General features: G+C 48.4%; 1 long non-coding RNA gene across 2 annotated transcripts; it reads left to right on the forward strand.

Moving 5' to 3' along the window:
* Positions 1–370: 370 nt before the first annotated feature.
* LOC134164780 (uncharacterized) lies at positions 371–19872 on the forward strand. Of its 2 annotated transcripts, none has more exons than XR_009965262.1 (3): positions 371–426; positions 5313–5465; positions 18794–19872. It is a non-coding gene; the product is annotated as an uncharacterized LOC134164780 (long non-coding RNA). The 2 variants fall into 2 exon arrangements; XR_009965263.1 differs by lacking the exon at positions 18794–19872 and adding an exon at positions 11853–11911.
* Positions 19873–22512: the final 2640 nt, after the last annotated feature.

Below are 22512 nucleotides of genomic sequence, written 5' to 3' on the forward strand. Positions count from 1 at the left end.
CATTGCTCCTCGTCCTGTCGATGGACACCGCTGGAAAGGGTCTGGCACCATCCTCCGGGCACCACCTTTGATATATTAATATGCATTAATACATACATTATACATATATATAATATATACATGCCCACACACCAGCCAATATTATTATTAGGAAAAAAAATAGGCAAGTTCCCAGATTCTCTTCAAAGTGATGTTGTGAGTGAGCTTGTCTACATTTGTTTCAGGTGTGACCTATCAGGAGCACACCTCTTCTCAGGTGACCCTCATCATCACTCTCTGCCAGTAGCTTACTATCTTTAGTGCTGCAAAGGAAATAGGAAGCAGCTGGAATTAACAGGTCTGAATTTATACACCCACTGCAGAGACCTCCAGAAGCTGGGATTTATTAGAGCTCAAAGGTGGGTGGCCATGCTCTGGTTAGTTGCGGTAAGTGATCGCAGCAATGCCTTACTTCTCCCTTTTCCTGACCTTGGGGAACTGAGCTGTTGAGAGTAAGACTTTATGTAGATGCCTTTTTGTCTTCTCAAGTTTCATAATGAAGGGTCTTCGTTATAACTAACACCTTAGGAAAGCGGAGCCTTACACAAACTGGACGATGCTTTTGAACCTCTGTAGGTACCTTTGACCCTATGGTGGTCCTCACCAGTGGGGGGGAGGAGGAGGACTAAGGAAGGAAATGATGTGAAGTTCTCTCAATAACTGATGTTCTTGCGGTTCAGTGTATGGCATTTCTTACACTGTAAGGGTAAGATGGCACATACAGAGTGCTGCAGGACACCACAGACTCCTGTAAATATACACAAACTTATTTCTGAGTGCCTGGGGGGATGCATTCGCTGGTTGCTGATACAGGATGTGCAGGGTAGTGCACAACACCGTTGTAATGTTTCTGTGCTAAATTCCAGTTAGACCTCAGCATTCACATTTACTTCATTATTTCTGAGTCTTGCTCTGGCAGTAACCATTCTGCCTGCGATGTTTCACATTTGCTAAGGTATCTCTTCCTTTTCTTCTTTTTCTCCTGTTATTTGATAGCCAATTAAGCTTATTTTAACAGTGTGGTTTAGTTTTCATTTGGGGAAACTAACTAAAGTAGGATGGACACAGGTTCCTGCTCTTCAAAGCAACCTAGGGCATCTTTTTCACACAGCACAGCTGTTTGAGGCAAAGTCATTGTTTCTGTAGTGAAAATACGGGGTTAATGGTGCAGCTGTCCTGATAGGCTTCCAGGTAAGCGTATTTTTAACATTCACTCCAATAAATTCCTATGAATAGCTAAACAGCTCAAGGTGGCTTTAAAGCAGTGTGAAGAGTCATTTCTGCTGTGAAACTGCCTTCTGAATATGAATGTTTCCTTCGGGACTTCAAGTGGAAGCCTTCAGCCTGCTTTCCCCTCCGACTCCCTATGTACAAAGGCTGTTTTAATTCAACTTTAATGCTGTTTTCTGCCTTTGTTTAGAGCTAACTGCTGTAGTTTTACATGGTATGGTTTTACTGCTACTGTTGAGCTTCCTCTGCACCATTGAACACCGCACCAGTGCTTAGCCACCGCTTTATGGGCAGTTGAACCATGTAGCACATCTCCACTAGCTGTGCATTAGCACCAGCCCTGGGATTCATTACATGGTTCAGCAGTACAGAAACCTATTGCACTGTGCCCCAGCAGAGTTCACCTCGGGCTGAATTCTGCTTCATCCTTTACTCTTGGTATGGATGCAAAATACCCACTGTCTTGCAGGAGGCATGGTTACACAGGGCAGCTCATCTTTGTATGCTTGAAATAAACCCAGTTAGTCAAAAGTGCTGAACTGACACCAAACCACAGTCCTCCATCCACCCCGTGAAGGTGAAGATACACCCAAAGGTGTTTGATGGGCTGGTGTCATTCCCATCCCAGACTGGTTTAGGAGAGGAGGGGGAAAAAAATAAAGGGGCGAAAAAATAAGGGAAAGAAAGAAAAAATAAGAAAAAAATCATGTTCTCTTGATCACTTGCCCCCACACGCGCTTCAGCGGAGCTTCCAGCAGTGATTGCTGACCTGGGAGATGGCATTAGTCATGTAGATAGCCATTAGAAACACAAGAACCGTCTGGTTCCTTTCTCCTTGCAGAGCAAACGGCTATCTGCCAAGGTGGGCTGAAGTTAGATGGAGTATTTCAAGATAAAAGGCTTGTTTTCTTTCTGCAGTTTCTCTCAGCCACCCAAAATAACTGCATCTGTGTATTTTCTTTCCCTGCTGTTGCTAAGTATAGCTTTAGGAGGGGTCCCCCTTTTAGTCCTCTTTTCCATCAGTTTGTCCTTTGTGCCTTCTCCTTCACATTTCCATTTAATTCCAGCTCAGTTCACTGTGCGCCTCTGAGTAAAACAATGAGATAGCTGTGTAGTCAAATCTACAAGATTAAGCTTGGTCTGCGGAGTGCATTTTAGGGGGCATTTAATGTATTTCTTGAAGAACGGCTGGGATTTTCAGAGCGAGCTGCCTCTAAAAGGAGGAGGGGGGGAGGAAAGGTGTAATTCTGAATGACAGCGATTTTCTCATAGGCTTTTACCCTGAATAAAGAGGAGTTTTCTCAACTGAGACAACTTTTCAGTCCAGGCCTTAAAGGTGGCTTTATGGATCCCCACCTGTGAAAACGCGGTCTAACACATCAGATTGAGTTACTTTCTTCCAATGGGACACTTTGAAACGTGCAGAAGCCCCTTTGGGTTGTTGAGGCTGAACCTGCTCGCCCTGAGGCTCCGTTGTACCCTGCTGTTGAGCACCTCTTCCCCTGCTAGGAAGTGCTTAACGGAGAGAGCTGTGAGACAGCAGCAACATCCCCAGCCAACCCCACTCCTTGGGGTGACTACAAGCTGCGTGATGTCAGATTTCCCAAGAAACTTGCAGAGAAGAGAATTCTTTCTGCAAGCAGAGGAGCGCCAGTTTACGACTTGGAAATGCATGTATTGATGTCTGATTTCTCGCTGCTCAAACATACTTCAGGGCTTCGTTTAGCCTGGGCTCAACTGCAGGGTGTTTATATAGGCTACTGGCTGTTTACATTAGGTCAATACACAGGATGGGCTGTTTATACCAGACCAGCAACAAATTCCACAGCGCAGCCTGTGTCTACCACTGCTCCGTTTTGCTACTTGCAGAGCTGGAAAGGAATAAGGATTTGGCTCTGGAAATAAACAGGCAACAAACCCTCCTATGTTATGGAATATTCCTTCTTGCCTGAGAAGTGACCAGCACCGTGAGTTCTTAATGGGCTGTTCAAACACCTACAGCATGGAGAATTAGCCCAACACACCATAAATGGCACACGATGGGGAAGAGCTGAGAAGGAAGCCAACAGCCCGAGCTGATGTTTGTCTCCATCTGCAGGGGACACAGAAGACCCATTTGTAGGCACTTGTTTTCCTGCACACACAGGTTTGCAGCGTGCTTCACTCACCCTGTCACCGGTTCCAGCTCCACAAATGCCAAGACTCGACTCCTATGTTTAATCCAAGCGTTGCTCATGGAAGACTTCACGGGTTACTCTGACAGAGCCTCCTGCCCTGGATGGATAATGCTATTTGTGTCCTTCCCAGCACTGATAAACACTTGCAGTGCTACTGAAACGGTTCTTGGCCTCAGACCAGTGCGTTCCTTGTAGGGCTGCGGGAGATGCTGGGTTTCTGCCTGCTGCTTTCAGCAACCCCCCGCTGATCTGACCTGCCAGGGTCCATCCCTGTGGGATTCATCCCAAAACAAAGGATGCCTTGGGACCAGGCCCCTCCCTGACCACCATGCTGTTCCTCCCTTGTTCTGCGCTTTCCCAGGAGGAGTGCTGCCAGTTGGAGGGAGAATAAGAGAGAAAGCCTTATCCTGCTGGTCCCAGCAAGCCCATCAAGAAAGGTGCTACCTGTCCTGATGCTGCTGGGGACCTTAGCCTTGTGCTGGATGAGCATGGAGCCCAGGAGGTCGGAAATAGCTCGTTGTTTCTGGAAAATGCAAGTTTGATGCCCGACCCTTCTGATCCCTGCTTTTTTTTGCACACCTCAGCAGTTTTGTTTGCATCTGACGCTTAGCTCCCAATGCATTTTGACTTTCTCTCCATTCTGGGCCCGCAGCTGCCTGTGTGCTTTCCCTAGGGAGTGGTGCAGTGAGAAAGGACATAAGGTTGAGCAATACCAGTCCAAAAGGGGATTATTTCACCTACCGCTAGTCAGCTAAGCGAGCTGAAGCCAGTCAGCTCCGCACCCTTAACAAGTGTTGAAGAGAAGAGGCATCTCTTGAAGGTGGTTCTTTCACCTAGGCACAGAAATGGGGCAAAAAGCATCTGAGCAGTGTCCCGTCCCATCTACAGACCACTGATTACAGAGGAGGCCTGGATGAGCAGCTTGCCTTAGATACCTGACTTGCCAGTGACTGAGGCGGAGGCAGAGGAATCCCCTGTTCCAGTCCTTTGTGAGTGCCTGCGTGCACCGGTCTCACTGGGGCTATGAAGTAAGTCAGCAGCAAATCAGTTCTGTGAGGATCCGTGCAGAGTTTGCCTGTCTTCCTTACTCATAAACACCACCAACTACTTCACATGCCAAATCCTGCCACCACGGGACTGTCACCTGGAGCATCCCCGGCCCAGCTCCCACGTCTGATGGAACTAATTCCCCTCTGTCTCCTGTCTGGTTGGTTTTTACTTTCAGCTGTGCTTTTCTATAGCTGCGTCGTGCAGGATCAAGCGTGAGTTATAATGTTAACAGTAGATTTTATTGGTAAGTAAATCATTTCAGGAGGATGCGACCGGTTAGCAGAGCTTACTGCTTCCATCAGGAACAGTACGATATATAGTACGGATGGCTATATATATACACACTTCCCCTCAAGCCAGGAGGTGATTTAGTGAGCTGCCTCCTCGAAGGGTTGGCTTACACTACATTCCAAAGGGGGAATTATTGCCATCAGGGTGAATTTAATGCAATATCAAGGTTTTGACCAGGTTTTACGGCTCAAGTGCAACCTTTCTCCAACACCCTGTCGTTACAGTGCTGGGTCACAAGGCACTTCATTTGGCAGGGCTCTCAAGTGCAGTATTCCTTTCTTCTACCTGCTTTTCTCCCTAGCAGCCTGAAAAGTCACCCTCTTGTGTTGCTGTAAACCTTCCCATTAAATGGGAAAAGCAAATCGCTCATGGCATGGGCAATGCTGGACGCATTCCTGACAGCTGCACAAGAAGGAACTGAAGCTCGCGAAGAAACAGAAGCTCTTGTGTGTCGGCAGCATTCACTAAACTGCCTCCCTTTAACAGCTAACTGACATGATTTCCCCACTTTCTGTTCCTTTGCAGATGCCTCTCCCTCGGCAGCCGGCCTCGTCCCAGCCCAGTCAGGAATACAAACCTCCGGATGCTCCCGGCTGGCTGGAGGGTCGGGAGGCTGAGTCTGGATAGCCAGAGGATGCAGCACCCTGCCGGGAGCAGCGGCCGCTCAGGGAAGCCTCTGTGAGTACAAAGATGCGGTGTGGTCTTCTTTAAAAAGCTTTTCTCTGCCTTTGGATCGTGGGCATGGGTGCACTCCACGGGAGTCTGCTCCCGGCGCTGCTCCGCAGGCTCCCTTTGCTCCTGTTTCATGCTAAGGAAAACAAGCTGCAGGGTACGTGGCAGCTGTGTGGGTCAGCTCTGGGGAGGTGAAGAGCGTGCATCCAGGCACATCAGTACGTGCCGGAGGGATGAAGGTGGCTCTACCTTTCTTTCCCTCTCTGCTAAACCAGCCCTGCTCAGCCCAGGCATAGGCAGGCTCATACACTGGGAAGGGAAAGGAGCCTCTGAGGATGATGAGGACAGACTTTTCAGCAGGGCCTGTCGCGATAGGACGAGGGGTGATGGCTTTGAATGAAAGGAAGAGAGGTTCAGGCCGGATGAGTGGGAAAAAATCCTTTGCCATGAGGGTGGTGAAACACTGGCACAGGCTGCCCAGAGAGGTGCTGGATGCCCCATCCCTGGAGGCGTTGCAGGCCAGGCTGGACGTGGCTCTGGGCAACCTGATCTAGGTGAAGATGTCCCTGCTCGTTGCAGGGGGTTGGCACTGGATGAGCTTTGAAGGTCCTTTCCAACCCAAAGCAGTCTGTGATTCTGTTCTGTGATTCTATGGTGTTGCTGTGCACTTGCCAGCACTGCATTTGCCCCAGGGCTGCATCCTTTTCTGAGCCCCCCCCTGATTCCAGGAGGGAAGAAACGTGCCCTTTGCAACTTACCGTACCTATAGCTGGTGTGGAGCAGCAGAGGCACGCCTGAAACCAGAAGAATAAAGATCCCACTCCAGTATTTAAGCCTCAAGTTGCAGCCCTGGTGCCTTTTGTTCATGGTATTTCAGGGGCTCTCTCCTGTGCTGGGCAGGATTGCTCACACGCTGCCCTGCCAGATGGGTGTAAATCTGTAGTAACTCAGGGTTTGGAGCGCTGTCAGCTGAAGCAGAAGTTTGCCCTTAGTAAAAGCACTGCTGTTTGACAGGGCTCTGTGCTTGTTTAACGTAACAACCGCGCCGGTTTTCTAACAACAACTTTAAATGCCATTCATCAATAAATCCATTGGGCTGCTTGGCTTGTATTACATGCCACTGATTAACTACCATTAAATTAGCAGTTAGTGTAATCAGATATAAACATGCCGTTGTGGCTAAGCTGTTAAGCATTTTTTTCCCCTTTTACAATTGAGTGTAACACATGTCGGCACGAGACGGGCTCAGTAATTTCACATTACTGCAGCTAAATTATGTTTGTGGGCTCCAGGAACGCTTCTGGTGCTACCAGGCTCGTAAACACCTACCTGGCAAGGAAAAGCTACAGCTTCTGCCCCAGAGCGTTCGGGGTTTAACAGCATTCAGTGCAGTGGAGTTACTCCATAAATATGTGCGTGGGCTGCGGACAAGAGGTTGATAGGAGGAGCTGAGAATGGGATTTGCTATTTGCCACTGATTTTCACCCTGCCTCCCGTTATTGATTGGTGTAAACCAGCATCCAAGTCCTACAGGAAAGGTACCTACCTAGGTGTTGGCACTTCAGAAGGAGAGGGATGTGACTCTGTGTGGGTTTCAGCTTTGGGAACCCTGGGCTGTCGTAGTCGGAAGCGGATTTCGATTTCTCAAAAGGAGACATTTCGTAGCTACTGATCTATAGAGCAGAATCAACTGCGTTTATTTCATAGGCAGCTCTGCATCTTCTCCATTGCTAGGCATTTTTGTAACTCAGGAAGGCAGAAAGGAAATACACAGCTGCAGGAGTACTCCTGAACCGCTTCCTTAGACAATACAGAGCACAGTGAAATTGCTATCAGTGCCAATAGCACAAAAAGCTATCAACCAGCAGAACTGTTCCCATCATAGCCTTGTGTGCCTTCGCCTCGCAAGAAAACAGCAGGAGCTGGCAGCACACCCAGAAGATCAATCAATCAGAAACACAAGATGGGGGAAGAAATGAATAAGAATGCGAAAGCTTTGTGGATATAGAAGCTTCTTTGTTTAACAAGTGGTTAAGGAGCTGGGGGAAGAGCTTTCTCCTTGGTCAAAACGTAGCTTTTTACTCAAAAGGTTCTTAATATACAGATTGTTTTTGAGCCTGTTTCATTCTTACGCTGTTTCCCTATTCGAAGTACGCTAAAATGGCACTTAAGGATGTGGTTTAGTGGTGAACTTGGCAGTGGTAGGTTTACAGTTAGACTCGATGATTTTAAAGGTCTTTTCCAACCTAAATGGTTCTGTGTTTGTAAGACGGATGAACTTCTCTTCAGACAAAATAAAAGCAAGCTGTGGAACAGAGCTTTTTCAGCGTTCTGGTGGTGGGTTTTCTTTGGGGGGGTGGTTTTTTTGGTCTGTGTTAAAATAGATGGTGCTTTATCATTTAGACATCACTGTCTTGGCTTTTAGATGCTGATATGCTTTAGAGTATACTTGCACACAGTTAGAGGTGAACGTTTGCACCAGTGCATACAGGTCTAAGGAGCTTGTGAGCTGGAAATTTCACTTCTAGATGTGCTGCTTGAAAAAGTCCGCCTCGTCTCTTTAAAGGAGCATTGAATTCAGGTTGCTGGGAGCGTTTTAATGGTAAGTTATTCTTCATTTTAGCTGTGCTGTGTGGATCGTTGCGCTCCGCTAAGGCGCTGTCACTGGCCCTCGTGGAAGCCTGCGGTTCCTCCGGCTACGTTCAGGTGGCTTTCCCGAGCTGTCAGCCTTGAAAGGGGCAAGCGCGAGGGTTCGGTGTTGCCTTACATTACAGCTGACAGCTTGGGAAACTTACAATACAAATTACTTGGGTTTCCAAAGCCTCGCATTAGGCCACCCTTCAAACGGGTTCTCCCGCGCTCTGCCTATGAGAAAGAGGAATTCCTATGGCTGCTCTCGATATTTTCTTCGGGGGTGTAAACCTGCAGAAACTGGATTAGTTTGTTGACTCCCTCAATTAACTTTAATCTAATATCCTGCCTGTTTAAATCAGTGTAAACATTGGTGTATAGGGTTAAGGGAAAGAGCTGAACTGAAAAAGATTTATTTAAGGATTAGTGTAGTAGCTAAATTAGAATTAAATCCAGGAAGTAAACATCCCAGCAATGCGAGTTGTGGGAAACAAGAGACCACAGCAAAGATCGGCGGTTTGAAACAATAATGTGCCACCATGGGAAGAGAAAGGAAGAAGGGGCGAAACAAGTAAATCAAGCATTACTGTACAAATAAGGCTCTAAGCCTATTACTGCCACACAGGTTGTGGGGAAACTCCTAATTAAATGCAATAGAGAGAGACTTTTATCCTTTTCATCTTACTGCTCTGTTTGCTCGGTTGGATTGTATTGCGGGCTGGAATACCCACAGCAATTAGAATAAAAGGATAGATTTGTGGAAGAATCCCTGAAGGTACACAAATTAACAGATTTGCTGGCACCAGATGTGCTGCAGCATCTAGTTAGAGCCTTCAGATGGGAAAACAAGCAACAGAACCCAGCTTCACACTCCGTTAGGCAGCGCTGGGGACCAGATTTGCCCAGGACGTAAATGCATGAGCGGTTTCTCAGCCTTAGCAGAGGTTTTCCCTCTGTTCCCTGCAGCAGTCGACAGGGGCTGTGTCTGGGATCCTGCCCTCGGTGCCCCCTGCAAGACAGCGTGCCGCAGCCCAGCACTAGGTCAGTGATTCTGACCTGGCATTGGACTTCCAGCGCAGAGCCCTGCATTCCCTGACAGCTTTAGGGCAACGGCAGGCTCCCTGCCCTGGCCTGAGGACCAGCCAGAGGTTTGTCCACTTGCGTCCGTCTGCTGTATCAACGTGAAGGGTTAAAACCTCAGCACACTCCTAAACGCAGCATCTTGGAGTCCAGGAGCCCTTTGAGTGCCGAAGGCTGAAGGCAGATATCTGTGCTCTCAGGCTACGGCAAGCTGCCTTCCAGATTTCGAGTAACAGTACTAAGCCTGGCTCTTGGTATTCGCTTAGTAACGCCTTGGCTAGAAACACGCCATTTACTGAATTATCACCCCCAGACCTGATTTTTTGATGGCAGTTTCCTTCCAGGTATCAATTGGATCAACTCCTCGTGAGTCGGTGACAAAAACCCGGACAAAAGTCTAGCCTGGGCTAATACGGCTCCAGGCCACTCTGGCTGATGAAGCTATAAATTAGATAAGGGCTTGTTCATGCAGTAAATATGTTTTCAACTGGTTTGCTTCCTGTACACCCTACAGCCTTAGCAAATGTCTGCTGATGTTTTACCATCACTCCTTACTGGCAGAAAACTTTGCCCATCGCCGTAGGAGCTGGGGCCTGGAGTTAAATGAGGCTTTTCCCATCAGGAGCCAATGCAGCAGCACTTCGCTGTGAGCATGTAAGAAGCCCTGTGAGGGCTTGGAGCCACAGGCACCCATCCGGGCAGAGCTGAGCGCCCACACAGGGTCATCTCCTCCAGCAGAACAAACACGTTGCTTCCCAGCCACGTTTGTACCCCTAAAAAGCTGAAATGATCCAGCCAGCTTGCTCCAAAGGAAGATGTCTGAATTCCAGCTCCCGTGAGCTGTTGTCTTGCAAAATCAGGCAGCTTAGTATTTGGTCTTTCTGACTAAAGCAGCAGTTAACAAGCTGGGCCTTGGCAGAAGGTTTTGGACTTAACCGTGATTGAAATACATCATGTGTGTGAATAGTATGGTTTGCATGAGCTGGCACCCTGCTTGGCAGAAGATGGAAAGAAATACTGGTCCAGGGGTCACTTGAACCCCTGCAGTGTGTCTTCTTCCCCTGCAGGGAGCAGGGAAGAGTGCAGCATCACTCTTCATGCATCGTCTCCTTGCTGGACAGGGAGGATAGAATCATAGAACAGTTTGGGTTGGGAAGGGACCTTAAAGCTCATCCAGTTCCAGCCCCCCAGTCTGTGTAGGAAGGGCAAAATCTGTCCAGAGAGCAACTTAGTGAAGTGCCACAGCATATGAGTAATTTAACTCTGTTTAATTCTGTTACCTTGGAGTCCTGAAGAGTTACAAGAGGCCCCTTAGTTCCAAACGGGTTATAAAGAGTGCTGTTTCAAGGCTAAGTCCCACATACCTTCCTCTGAATATCAGATCTGAAGAGTTCTCAGCTGGAGTACTAACCCCGAGGTGTTCACCGGGCACACTGGGCCACCCTGGCCTCAGTTGTTGGCATCCTGAGAGACCCCTCAAGCACATACATATGGGGAGTTTACGTTCTTTAAGCCAACAGGGCTTGCTGCCTCTACCAGTCAGTGCCTGCCATCTCACCACCTTCGCAGGAGCCTGGCAAGGGGCGGCTTTTGCTTTGCAGAAACACAGGAGCTTTAAGCTAAGCTGGCAACAGCAGCTGCGGTTTGTGTTTGCCTTGATGCAGGACCCGTGCAGCTCAGCGGGGCTGTTTCCATCGACGTAAGCTTTGATGTCAGTTGGTTTGGTGCCGGTTGATTTTCAGAGCAGGTCTTTGGGCAGGGTCAGTAGGGAAAAAGCTGATTTACTTGTGCTGTCTTACTGCCCATGGCATTAAGCCTGCATGTGTTAAAGAATCAAACCTGAGTAGCTGTTTCCTCCCCCTATTTAAATAAATTCAACTGCTCAGCTTCTGATCCCCCACCACCACCACCACCGAGCTCCACGCTGGCCGGCCCTGTGTGTGGAAAAGTCAGCAAGCACGTTTCAGCCACTGTGGGGTATTAGCGGAGAAAGCCAAAGCTGGGTTGGTTCCCCTTGTTCCTCTTACCGGCTATAGGGTTTCACAGGCTGGGATATTAGTAAATATTTATGTTTAATTACTTTCACTTAAGAAAAGCAACCACAGCCAAGAAAACTACAGAGCACTTTAATGGGTTTTAACTTGCCACACTAAACCGCCCTCTTAAAAATAATGAATTATATGAAGTCATCCGGTCTCAGACTCTCTTAAAAGAGGTAATTTAATCCAAATACGGTTGCATATTACCAGCTTCGGTGTCTGAAAACATTGGTAGTGCCAGGGACTGCTCCATTGCCCCGAGTTATTCTGCAGCCTGACAGACAATAACAAGCTAAGCTTAGAAAAGTGTGCTGTGATTCGGTGCCGCTGATAGATGAAGTCGCTGGGTCCGTTGCTTCAGGCAAGAAGCGCTGCGTGAGTGTGTTGGAGTCTCCTCTTCTGCAAGGGAGCCTGGGTTAAAACAAAGCCAGGCCAGTAAACGCAGCATTAGCTGCTCAGCAGCGTTGGGTTCGGATCTCTTCCTCAAGAAACCAGCCTGCGAAAGAGCTGCTTCCCTCTGGGTCACAGCTACAGTGCTGCCCTTCTGAAGCGCAGTGATTAGGTTCAGTTCTGTGTCCTTCGGTCCGTTGTTGCAGTGTAATATAGAGAGGCTTCTGTTCTCTGGCACTTCTCTTCTATGTAGAGCTCATATTTACGGGGAAAAGAAGGGGAACATTGGGTTATATATGCAACTCTTTTTCTCTGACAGGTAAGTAACGGAAGGAACTAAAAAACAAATACCTGTGCTCTTCAGTTTAGGGATGCCCAACAGCTGAACTATGTGCAGGATTAGGAGCATCCATCAGGGTCATTTTTCCCTCGTGAGACAAATTGTGATCACGGGTTTGAGGTTGGCAGTTAAGACCCAGAAGGCCTTGCCACAAAGGCTGTAAAACTTTGTGAGGCTTTCGGTATCCTTTAAATGGTTGTCCCTTAAAGTAATTGCATACTCTAAAGCTCCTTACGGGGCTTAAGGGCTTTATTTGCCTAGGGCGATTGCACACCTTGTGGAAAGAGCTGTAATCCAAATCCCAAGCTCGGTTCTGCCAACTTTCCAGATGTTGATTGCTAAGTACATAGCCTGCATGCCTGTCTATCAACACGTTAGACAGAAGATGCATGGGGAGAGTTGCTATATTCTTGGTGGTTCTTCAAAGATACGCAAGTCACCTTTTTGTGGCTTTGCTCACCTGTGAAGAGCATGTCTGATGAATGCAGAACTGAGGAAAGATTTTTATATTAGGAAGTGCAGCAAGTGTAATAAAGAGTCCATGCATAAACACAACTCTGTCGTACTTCAGCTAGCTTTGAAGATACTACTTTGTCACCTTTCGACTAGGACTGAGCCCAGTGGAACTGCCTTTGATTTCTAGAGCTGGTGGAGTCCCAGTGAAATCGCAGTATGAGGTTTCGTGGCTCTGTTTTCCAGTTGTCTCCTAGTTCAGGTAGAATGAAGGGCTTACCTGAGAACACATTCATTCCCCTTGATTCATACTTCAGGCTTGAAGGCATCCCATGCATTTCAAGTCGACTGATCGAAAAGTAAACCTCTGATCCGTGCTTGTATGGGTAACAGTATCACCTTTTGGATCGTTCAGAATCCTGGCAGCTCACTTCACAGAATGGCAAAGGGTTTCTTCTCAGTAACAGACGATAACAGGAATAGGGACTGTCTGCTTCAAGGGGTCACACTGCGTCCGGCTGGATGGAACTGTAAGCTGGCAGGCTCTGCGACTACATGGCTGTACTCATTTGGCCTGACGGCAAGCTCTTCGCTTCCATTCACATCCAGCTAGCTCTGACTGCTAATTAATTATGTGCTTCAAGTTTTACTCTTACAATACAAAAGTCACCCCTGGGAGAGCACTGCTGAACGTGCTCGGTGCATGTACAACCCCTTCTTTAAAGCAAGCCACGTATAAAGTTGCTTAGGTGCTCTTCCAGAAGACTTCTGATAGGATTAAAAATGAACATGGAGCAATGGAAAAAAAATATTCATTAGAAGGGATTACATTTAAACCTTTCAAGATGACTGATATGTTTTCCCTTTTAACTCAGACTCGAGTGAGCTGTTGAATGGAGTTCAGAGATTATTTCTTGTCAGGACCCATAAAAAACTAAACTAAGGGATTTGAGCATGCTGAGCATGAAATTTTCATTGCTTTCTATGCCGCATTTTAACTACGCCTGAAAAGCAGCATTCATTTCCCAGAGTACTTAGCCATCTTCTCGGAGAGCCAGTTTCATTTCAGCTCACGGTCAGTAATCAGTCTGGAAATGAAACCATTAATTTTAATGCAGTAAGTGCATGTATACATTAAATTTTATGGCTCTGTTTGAGTTTAAAAGGGCCATTTCAAGGCAGTGTAAAGTTGCAGGTGCCTGCGCTTTACTGTTCACCTCTTCAGAAGGGAGAACGCAGCGTTTCAAACTTCTAGTCCTGCCTATCACTGAAGTAAGTGTCAGTGCTGCGTGGCTCTGAAATAAGCTCGAAAGCTTTCAGGAGGCTTTAGATCAAGCTTTTGGACCATACCATTTATGTGAGGATCCTCTCACCTAAAGAGGCATCACCTGTAAAGCACACAACAGAGTTGACAGGGTCTTGCCATTACAGTCGGTAACGGCACGGATTTCATGAGTCCTGAAACCTGCTGCCCAGGCTTGATAAATGCAAAGCTCTATTGAGCCAACTACAGATGCATTAAAAAAAAGCCCAATAATAAGAGCACAACTGAAGCCAAGAATATTTCCATTTGTTCAAAGGCTTCCAAACATTTTATATTCCATAAGATCGCAGGCAGAGTCAAGGCATTACATTTCAAGTCAAGGTCAGAATATTCAGCTGTGACTTTGAGTGTATGGGTTGGAATCCAACACAGTATTTTCACATTACTTGAGTTTAGACTTTCTTTGTGTCTTTATGTTCCTCTTCAAAAGAAAGGAAATCCCTGATACCAAGACAAGTAAGCTGTGTTCTGAGCCAATAAATCCTCGGGGAATCTGAAGCAGGTAGATTGTAAGAGGCCCTTTCAGGAGTCTGAAAAGCAGTGGGTGACATTAGAAGGATCTTAACGAGAGTTGCAGGTGCTCAGCTTTTAGGACGAGGTCATTTCCCGTGTGCTGGCACGATGACAAAGATGGAAGATTGAACGGTTCTTCTAATTCACAGCTCAGTAATACGTGCTGCTTAACCGGAGACGGCTGAAAAGATGCCTTTGGAATGCGCTGGGTGCCCCAACGCATCCTAAACACTGCAGCCAAGTCTCAGCATCATTAAAATAGTAGATGCAAACAAGGGTCGCACCAGTGGAATGCCGAGATGCCGCTCAGCCTTCCAGGAAAGCACAATTTTGGCAACATGAGGCCTAAAACAACCTCTAAAATCACCTAAACGTCCCTGTTTGTCTCTTGATCACTGTTTGCCATCACAGCTAGATGATTCGACATAAATTCCTTTCAATAAACACGCAAATGAGAGCAAGTATTTACATTTCAAATGGATCGCCGTTAAGGTTTCAAGCTGTCAATAGGACCGGCACAGGAAAATGTTATTATTAGACCTAAAAGTCTGCGAGGAAATGGGTGAGAAGAAAGGCTAGTATCAGGGGACCTGTCATCTGTTCCTAGCCAGCTTCTCATTCTGCTTAGCAAACGTGAGTGATTTTGAGTGTTGAATGAAGAACCTGCACCACGCTTTTTTTAAGCTACAGCTGGCTGGAACGCTCTATGCCTGAAGGCAACATTTTGGAGTTCAAAGGTAAACGTTTGGCTTTTTATAGGGAAAATTAGTTGTACAGTGCGTTTGATTTAGTATACTGCTCCCCAGCCCAGCTTCTGATTGAAATGTATTAGAAAATAACCCCATTTCCACTGACAGCGTGCAGTTTCCTAGAGAGGCACACGCTTGCTAGTAAACATCAGTCCTCTGGGCCAGGTCCAGAAGACAGGGGTTAGAACGGCCGTAACTCCATATGTTTCAGGGCACCCTAAAGACTTCCTCTTACCTCCCCATGCGGATGGCTTACAGCCTGCTCCAACGAGGAGCTTCCCGTTAGGACTTTGACCGTGGCTCTAAACTGATAAACCTCTCCCTGGAAACTTCCCCCGGTGAACCTCGGCATAATATTTTATTGTCTTCCAGCCTAAAGTGTATACACAGGGGTCCTTTCTGGGAAATACAGGCAGTAAATAACACCGAGCAAGGAGGGATCGCTGCACTGAGCCTGACTGGGGCGCGATGGTGGCATTCTGTACTTCTTGCTGCTGGATTGGAGGGGCACAGGGAGCTTTCTAAGGCCGCTGACCTGCAAAGCTGTCACGCAGCATTTGCACGTGATTTCAGGCGTTTCAGGATGGCCCGCTTAGGTTTTTATTTCTTGTCATTGTGGGCCTTTTTTTGTTGCTTGAGCAAGCTCTTTAAAAGCGAGGAAACCCCATGCTGCACACTGGGGTACTGGGAACCATGTGTTCCACGGTACAGAAAGATATGTTATGATTCTTATCTTCGTGAGACTGTGAGAAAATAGTCCTTTGTCCTCAAGCTCATTAAAAAGTTATTTAATAAAGAACTTGAAACCATTATCAATATTTACAAAAGGAATGCTTGAGAGCTGAGTTATGTGTTTGGAAATTCACCGAAGGCTCAGTGCATTGAAGCAGCAACAGACGTGATAGGAAGTCGAGCTGACATTTCCCAAATATAAAAACCAGATGATGGAAGGTTTAATTTCTATGACTCGGAGCAGTAGCTCGGAGCCTGCTAACCTCTCGGGAATACTTTCAGCCCGTCGGGGTGCTCAAAGAATATAAAATTCCCAGCATTTCTGGAAAGCCCATGGCAGGGGGCTGGAACTGAATGGTCAAGCCTTATTCACAGCAAAGATAAGCGAGCAGTGCTGAAGCAGGTTAGGATCAGGACCAAAAGCACTAAGCATCATATTAGGCAGGGGTAACGGCATGAGCCCTGCCCAAGCGCAGCGATGCCCTATTGCCCGTGTAGTTAGTGCAGGTACATTTCCATCTGGAGGGGCTGGAACTGGATGATCTTAAGGTCCTTTCCAACGCAAACCGTCCTGTGCGTCTATGAAACGTTCTCGTGTGGGGTCCAACTACACACCCAAGTATTCCATTAGCAAAAGCAGCTACGATGCGGATGTTCATCCACACGATGTGTGAAAAGCCTGAGCCCTTTCTGACTGCAGATCCCGAAGTGCTTTTAAACACCTGCGGGTTTGGTTTTGTTTCTGCGTGGTGCAGTTGTTACTCTGTACGTGATGCAGTGTTGATGCTGTGCTTTTTCCCCACGAGCGTACTTCAGTGCTGTCAGAGCTCTATATTTCCTACACTATAGCAGCAGCTGATTTAAAGATATTCAGGCAAAAGACAAAAAAAAAGTGTCACCATTTATTTTTCATTTTTAATCACACTCCAAGGACTTTGTATCTGTACTTTAGAGCCTTGGAAGTGGTGCAAGAGGAACGAAGAGATGGCAACAGGGTCACTGCATTCACCAGTACCGCGGCCGGAGGTGGGAGCCTAACCGCCAAGTACGTTAGTGTTCCCAGGATTTTCCAACTCGGTGAGCATTCAGTCAATATGCTGAGGCTGAGCTTTAAGCAGTAGTTGGATGAGGTCTAATCCATACATCTGGAAACAGCCTGTGTATCGCCGGGAATACATGCAGAGGGGGCCGCTCATGTGTCCCATGTGTTTGCTTTTATTTGATTTTGTATTTGGGTGGGAAAGGGAAAGAGGAAATTCCCTGACATTTTCACATGCCTTTTATTTTAAAGTGACTCTGAGAAACAAGTCAAACACTTTGTCTGTTCAAACATCTTTCCTGGGCACGGTCTTGGGCTCTCTCGTAGAAAGCACTGCATTCCCACTGCTGCAGTCAGCCTGCCAGCATCCTTGGAGGCAGATACCAAGGGCGCAGGAATAAGTTGCAGATCCAGGTCTTCCTCTCTGCCATGTCTTTGTGAACCGGTAGACAGCAAGAAACCGTCTTCTGAGTACAAAATACTCTGCTCCTGTCCCTTCCCATTGCTCTATGTTGCTGGAACAACTAGGATTGAGACAACCTCCTCCTCTGCCTCTCCACTCTGGCCCCTGTGTTTTAATGTCCGGGTTTTAATGCAAAACTGTTTAAGCCCTCTAAAAAACCCTACTACTGCTGTGAAGGATTTTATGGCCTGGCAAAACATTCGCATCAGTATCTCCTGCAGTTGTATATATAAACCTCACAGCTCCTAAAGGCTTCAAGCCGATGGAAGCACAGCAATGAACGTAAAAACGCTGGCGGTGATTAATTGGGCCGGGATTAACAAAGTGCCAGCCTGTGCTAATTGCCCTGGGAGTCAGGAGGAAAGGAATCAGCGTTTCCTCTCAGGAGGAAGGGAGCAGCTCCTCCCAGGGAAACACCGGCGCTCTGCCTCGGCAGTTTGAAGTCAAACACATGACTTTTAGTCCTTCTTGATTCAATCCTGCAGCTGCCCAAAGCCATGGGCTGTCCCAGGCTCCGGCTTTCCCCAGCTCCCCAGGACAAGCTCCAAACCCTTTGCTTTGTGTGCCATTCATGGAGAAAAGGGATGGTGCTCATGGTAAAACGCACCAGATGTCAAGCATCGATCCCAAGGCATTCAGTGACCCTCGCTGTGCATGACTGCATACTATGCTCGTGCAGCATCCTGCTTCTTGCAAATGTTACTGTGATGGTGCCTGAGCATTTTTCTCCCCGTAATGACTCCATGAAGAGAGAATCATGCTCCTGATCCTTGCCAGAACGCCTTGTTACTCGTGCCGGGCGGTTAGACCAGCACTGCTGAAGCTGTTCCTTCCCTTCTGAGCAGGCCCTCGTTTGATGTCAATTCATAAAGCTTCACAAATGAAGCCCACTCACCCCCCTGCGTTAGAGTATTAGGTGGTTGTTTGTGATGCTGGAGGGATATTGTGTGCATTGAAGTACAAACTCGAGGACAAGGCAAGGTGGTGGGATTCTAGGACAAGAGGAAACGGCCTCCAGCTGCCCCGGGGCAGGCTTAGATGGAGCTGAGGAGCAATTCCTTCCCCACAGGGTGCTCAGGCATTGGAAGAGGCTGCCCAGGGCAGGGCTGCAGTCACCGTCCCTGCAAGAGTTCACACAGCGTGGAGACGAGGCCTCAGTGCCATGGGGCAGTGGTGGCCTTGGCAGGGCTGGGGAACGGTTGGACTGGGTGGGCTTAAAGGGCTTTTCCAGCCCGGTTGATTCCATGGTTCACTGAGAGTGGGAAGCCCTGGGCTGTCTCCTGGGTGCCGCAGGGCTGGAAATAGGTCCCTTCCCATGTGCATGTGGACTTCCCAGCTGGGGTGCGACTCCTTCCAGTTCCCTTTGGGGACAGAGCCCTCTGTGAGCAGTACCAGCACCCCACCTTCTACTCTGGGGTGCTGGCAATGGGCACACGGGGCTTTTCTAATGCAATATTAATCGTCAGATGAAAGAGGGGATTTAAAAACCATTTCTTTTGTGGCCGGTACTTCAAATGACTTTACAAGTCGTATCAAGAGGATTTTAAAAGATCTTTCCTTATGAGTTGCTTTCTTTTCCAGAATAGTATCCTTGGAAATGACCCACTGGGTAAAAAGGGAGCCAGTAACAAATCCCTGTGAAAAAAAACAGCCGGTGTAATTGCCACGAATGGCCTTACCTCGAAAAGCCATCACAGCCTGCCCTGTGTCGGGGTGGCACCACGGAGAAAGCAGAACAGTTGGAACAGAGGACCGGCAGCAGTGAGATGGCACAAAGATCCCATCCAGACTGCTGCTGAGTACATTTGTCCGTGTACCGGGCTCACGTGAAGAGCTTGCAGTGTGACTGCAGGCCTGCGCCAGGTCATGATGCTACAGTTCACATCAGCGTGGTCCAGCACGACACAGCCGCCCCGCAGGAGTGAAATCGGTGGGAAGGAAAAGCCACAGAGTAAACAGCTCGCTCAGATAACCCACCCAGAAGCTCAGTGCTAAGTTCAGGCAGCTGCCTGCTCCACACTAGGTACGTGACTGCTGCTTTCCTGTGGACGCTTGCAGCCCAGCTGTGTTGGCAGGTTCTGGTTTAGTAGGTGGCAGGCAGCACCCAGGAGCTTACACTCTTAGACCAAGCGGGCTTGAGGCTTGTTGGCTGCCGCGTCACCCTCATCAGACCAAACACCTCATTTCTGAACAGCCTGCGAGAGGCGATGTGGATGGAGCCTTTGGCGCGTCCCCAGGGAAGGGTCAGCCAGGGGAGCGCACGCTGCCTGCTCTAAGCAGCTACCGGAGGAGCTCCCGGGGTGACTGCCCGCAGGCTGGTCCAGCGCAGTCGCTCCTGCAGGCATAAAGAACCAGGGGAGCCGGGCAGCAACTGGGAGGAGTGGAAAAGCACTTGAGATGCTTGGAAGCGTCTGCCCCGTCCTCCGCTTACCTCTGTCCTCACCTCTGTCGAGACGTGGGGCAGGCCCACGTGCCAGCGAGCGCTGCCGTAGGCTCGGAAGGTGCTTTCCAAGCTGCCCTCATCCTCCTGCACATGGTCCTGCTGTTTTAGTGAGTTCTCCTGAAGTTGCTCCTGACCCAGGCTAAGTACTTTTCTGTTGACATCAACTTTTGCCACGTCACTATTCACCCCCAGGGTATTAAGACAGCATTAAACAGTATCGGTCTGAGTCCTGCTCTCTCGGGCACCTCATTATTAATCTCTTTCCCTACCAGAATTGCCCATTTATTCTGTACCCATTTACAACCAGATTTTAATCCATGACAGGACTTTGCCTCGCACTTTGTGGTTACCAAGTTTCCTTAACAGTCTCTTGTATGGGTGTTTATCAAAAGGCTTCTGAATGTCCAAATGAATTACCTCCTCTGGTTGTTCTTTACCCACTATTTTATTAACTCTTAAAAGCGTAAAAGGTCTGGCTGGTTAAGATTTATTCTTCCAGCGGCTACATTACTTTTTTTCCCCCTTTGCTTGAGACTTGGTATTTCCCTGCAGATTGTAAAATATTGAGAGCAGTGACCCTCTGAATCTTGGGGCTTGAAGCAGCACCAGATGTGTTGTCAATGTTTAATTAAAAAGAGAAGGGAATGGGATATATGGCTTTCTCAGGCGTTCCTGGTAATGAAGTTAGGCTAATCATGTAAAACATCCATGAGCTCCGCTGTCTGTGTTAATGTTTACAGGGTCTTTATCGCTGCAACACCAGATTGCCACATGCATTAGTGGAGTTACCCTCCTAACACCTCTCTGGTACAGGGAAGCTTTAATCGCAACTGCCTGAAGAGCCAGGGCCATGCTGACATCTGGCACGTGAAACCCGAACTGCTGCGCTTTGAGGATCCAGGTTAGGAGATAAAACACCTTCCCCCGCTTACAGATGCCGTACTCACGCAAAACACTGCAAGAATCATCACGGCTCACAAACGGAACCCCAAAGGCGCAGCGCCCCGGTGTCTCTTCCCAAGCTCCCTAAACCCCACAGTGCATTTTCCCCTTTGGCAAAGCACAGAGCACCTCAGGTAGAGGCCAGGCTTTTCCTTCCTCTGCAGAGCGCCTGTGCTCGCAGGTTTTTGCTGGCTCTGCTAGTGACCCTTTATTTTGGACTCGCACCACACAGCCAGGGTTTCACAATGTACTTTTTTGCTCCAGCCAGGACTAATACAATTGGCTGCATCTCAGCTTTGCTTCCAAAAATACAAGGGAGTGGATTTCCGGAGAGAGAGGAAGAAACAACATCAAATGAAGAGATTTTTGTTTAAAGTAGAAAGCACTACAAAGGTTTTGCCACCTAAGAAAACTTACAAAAGGATCCAGAATGGAAGGGCCCACATCCCTGAGGAAGGAGCAGCTTTCCACCCTGCCCTGAAAGCGGACAAGCCCTTGGCAAAGCAGGGAATGACGGGGAGGCTGGACGTGGAAGAAACCCTCAGTGAAAAGGCATGCAGGACGTGGACTTGCATTTTCAAGGGCCTTCTGGCCTCCCAGCTGAGGCTGGTTTTTCCAACTAAAGCTCTCCTTCCACACAAGCAGCCAGAAGTGGTGGCCAGGAATTCAACACGTTATGAAGTCCTCGCAAGAAGGAATTAACTCCTGAGTGTCAGCGGGGAGCGATGTGAGTGCACAATGCTGCTTTGCCAGCAGAAGCTCTAAAGGAGTCCAGCTCCCACAAACGTGATTCCAGTTGCGGTTTTCAAGCGAGATCTTGAAGATACCCACACTTAAAAATGTGGAGTGGCTTTTTTTTTTTTTTTGGGGGGGGGGGGGGGGGGGGGGGGCTGGAGTCAAAATGCCTTGAGACCAAGGGTGGGATTTGCTTGAAGATGCCTGTTTGTGGGTGTCAAACCAGGGATGGCTGAGCTTAGCTTGGGGGAATGTCGACTCCATAGACCAGCAATGCCCGTGCTGCCGAGCTGAAGAGCAGAGAGGAACAGGGGCACGGGCCCTTGCGATTGCCCCTAGCTGGATCTGGGTGTAACTGCCAAAGCTCTCCTCCCCAGTGCCCGTTCCTGAACCTCAAACCTCCAGGACGGCCGTGTCTCCTGCAGCAACAAAACGATTTCCCTGAGGAGCAGTCAATACATTGCCACGATCTTAATCTTATTTAGCGCTGTAGCATGGTTTTAATTTTTCCCGTGTTTGATCCCTCAGCTTTAGGAATATTGATAGAAATAGGGACTGCGAAGATCAAATAAAGAGCAGCCCTGCTGCAGATGAGAAAAATACCCTTCAGCCCTCACTCCCTGCGCCGTGATTCAGCTTTTCCAAGCGCTCAGCCGAGATAAAGGGCTCGCATGTGAGCACAAGCGTTAGCAAGGGCTGCGATGCTTCCAGCGCAGCGTTCTGCTGCGGGGCCAGATGCCGTCTCCTCCTCAACCTCCTTTACCGGTGCGGGGAGCGTGCTCACAAAAGGCTTTTTAAGCCCGTTTCCACGCCGGCACGGGCTGTTTGCTGTCGGCCGCAGCTCGCTGTTGACTTTAACCGGTAGCTCTGTTTGTGCACCCGTGTTGGTTTTGCTGGCAGCGCTGCTCGAGGAGGCTGGAGTACCCCCTCCCCTCCTTCTGTCCCCGACCGTGCCCGGCCGAGCCGGGCCGGGCCGCCCTAATCAGTGGCAGACCCCGGGCACGGGGTAATTAGAAACATGGAAGGGGCTTTTCTGTCTCTTGCAATCTGTCTCTCGACATCAAAGCGCTCCGCGCAAGTCGTCCTGCAGAGGTCGGCTCCCATATCTAAATGAGTGATGTATTTCACGGTATCTGTCGGGAGGGATATAATGAAGGGAACCGGCTTTGCGATGGGGCGT

Source organism: Pezoporus occidentalis, unplaced genomic scaffold, assembly GCF_034315485.1.
Source record: "Pezoporus occidentalis ecotype Australia unplaced genomic scaffold, CSIRO_AGI_Poc_V1 ctg225, whole genome shotgun sequence".
NCBI classification, from domain to species: domain Eukaryota; kingdom Metazoa; phylum Chordata; class Aves; order Psittaciformes; family Psittacidae; genus Pezoporus; species Pezoporus occidentalis.